This window comes from Cryptomeria japonica, chromosome 11 (assembly GCF_030272615.1).
Source record: "Cryptomeria japonica chromosome 11, Sugi_1.0, whole genome shotgun sequence".
NCBI lineage: Eukaryota > Viridiplantae > Streptophyta > Pinopsida > Cupressales > Cupressaceae > Cryptomeria > Cryptomeria japonica.
This window is the reverse complement of record NC_081415.1, coordinates 544934320-544937444: the sequence shown is the minus strand read 5'-3', so window position 1 is coordinate 544937444 and position 3125 is coordinate 544934320.

Below are 3125 nucleotides of genomic sequence, written 5' to 3'. Positions count from 1 at the left end.
TCACGTCCCATGATATCCATCATAATGGTATGATCAATCAATGTCGTAAGATAGTCACCTTATGATAATGATGAGATGTACAAGTGTTCACTATTGAGAGATCGTCGCCTCACAATAATGTTCACAAGGGCTCATCAAGCACTGAACCAAAATTGTCATGGAGTCACACACATGACATCCACCATGAACCATATCAAAGGGTGTAGATAAGGGATTTCTCCTTAAGTCTCTCTCAAAGAGAAATGCAATCACAAGAGTTAACACTTCAAAACATCTTTTGAAAAGAAAAATACATTAGTGAATAACATACCTTTCCACCATGTCTCTAACATAGTGATACTTGATCTCCACATGCTTTGACCTTTCATGAAATACAAGGTTGGAGTTTGCATCACTCTTGGTGTATTCCAAGCTCACCAACTATTCATCTATCCAGGAATATCATGACCTAGAAGTTAGCATAAAGGCCTTCCATCCTACATAAATGGGACTCCATCTCATGAATCATAGTCCTTTGACTGATCACTAGAGAAACCATCTTGACATGGTCCACTCCCTCTAAACCAATATAACCAAGATCCTCAGATATCAATAGAAGCACATCCTCTTAGTTGCTCCCTCTGTCATGGAAGCATCCCCTGCTCACATGGTCCCAATCATGGAAGATATATTTCTTTAGGAGACTCTCATCATCTGGTATGATCCTCATATGGTTGGAAGTGCTAGATCCAAAACCACCATGGATCTACTCGTCATAAGATCAAGCCCTAGGCAGGAATATGATCATCTTGAGATTTAGAACAAAATCCCCTTTCAGTATGCTCCCTCTCACTAAGAGAGCCCTCTTGTCTCAATCTTGGCTTTGTAACCCTAGATTCTATCATTACCAGCACAAGTGCCTCTATGGCTTTCACAAGTGAACTGTTGTACCTCTGTAGGTAGATATTTGTTTTATAAAAAATGAAAATGCAAAATTTTAGAATCTCCACTAAAGTCCTCTACATATTCCTCTTGAATTTTAATCTCTTCATCACAAATAGAACTTCAAAACTCTATAGCCTGAAAAGCAATAGACTATGATTCTAAAGATGTCCTAAATGTAAGGGACAAATTTCTCATAGTAAATTGAAGAAATTTAAAACACAAGATATCCAAATGCAACTGTCGTAAGCGAACATCTACTGACAAAGTTGTTTCACAAATAACACGCATAATGTAATTGCATGAATTAAAAAAAAACTACATATTAAATTTATGAACATTATTCAACCAAAAAGAAAACTTATCTCTTTCAAATCAGAATATGAATCCATCTGAATCCCTTTATGGAATAGTATCACCAACATACGCAATGGAGGCTTGAGGCATAGTTCTGGTGGGACATTTCATTGCGTAGTGACCATATTTGTCACATCTAAAGCATTGGATTTCTGAAATGTCCTTCCTTATTTTGTGTGTAGGAGCACCATTTGATTCCTCATCTTTCTTTCTTTTGGAGTGTCCTTTCTTACCCTTCTTCTTTGAGGAGTGCGCAACAAGAACATAAATATCTTCATTTGTGGAGCTTTGGCCAATACCTCTTGTAGCCAATCTTGACTCTTCTTGAATGCAGTCTATCTTCAACCAATCAAAATTAGGGAGATTTAATCTTGTGCTTATCCCTTGAATACTGACTGACGCTAATCTTCAACATTTATACATATTTCAAACATTGATTTTCTTGTCTATGTGTTAATTTTTTAATCTTTTCAAAGTGATAATTATACTATTGACCTATGCATCAAAAACCTCAATGTGAGCAAGGATTTATATTTATAGGTATCTTCTATATCATCATTGACAACAAAGGAAGAAGATCAAATAGGGTCCAATTTCAAAAGCATATTGAAAGAGTAGCTCAAAAAGTAGAGAAGAAATTGACGCTCGATGATATTATGAACCAACATGGCATATACATATATACAAAGGTGAATGTAGTTATGTAATAGAACCACATAACAAAATAATTGTGTAGGAACCAATAACATCATTACGCTTGAAACAATTATTCTAACATTCCCCCTATTAAATTGTTCTTGCTAATGTACCTTCTAAACAACTCAAACTTCACTTTGCCAAGAGACCTAGTGAATATATCAACCATTTGAGAATTTGTTGGGCAATATTGGATTTTAATGTGGTGGTAAATTACCTTTTCTTGAATTTAATGACATCCAACCTCAATATTCTTTATTCTCTTATGAAAAATTGGATTGTACACAAGCTTCAATACTCCTTGGTTGTTAGAATAAAGAATGAGTGATTTTTCTTCAATAATGTCCATATTAGCTAGAATGTGTCATAAACAAATTGCTTCACAAATAGCTTATGTAGAATGATATTAAAACCTAGAAACACCAATTTTCTTCTTACTAATTTTCACGAGGTCCAGATCTAAGATGAAAAATACGTCTTGTAGTTAATTTCTTGCCATCAACAGATCCAACATATTCTGAGTTAGCATATCCTTGCAAGAAGAACTAAGAATTCTTCTTATATTCCAAACCATAATCAAGTGTACCTCAAACATATCTAAAAATATTCTAACTTCAACCCCATGACATTTATTCTTCTCCCGCATAAAATCTAGATAGATAGCCAACAATAAAGTATAAAACTAGTTTAGTATAAGTTAAGTTTCCTATAGAGAGTCACATCAACTTGAGATGAATCCTAGAAGTGAGAGAGTTACAAATCTTTCTCCATTGAAGTGGACACAAGTTCATAATCAAACATGCCCAACCTCTCCAAGAGTATCTTGGAGTATTTCATTTGTGAGATAAAAATATGATGCTCCTTCTATCATATCTCCAAGCCAAGATAATAGTGAACTACCCCAAATATATCATGTCAAAGGATTTCTTTATATCATTCTTCACATTATCAATGAGATTGTTTGAACTCTCTATGATCACGAGATCATCCACATACAAAACAATATCGACAATCTTCGTGCCAACTTTCTTAATATGCAAATTAGTATCTGAGGGGCTACGAGTGAAACTATGCTACAAGAGGTCACCATCTATTTTTATGTACCACCCTCGAGGGGCTTGTTTAAGCCCATAAAGTGAATTAATCAAATG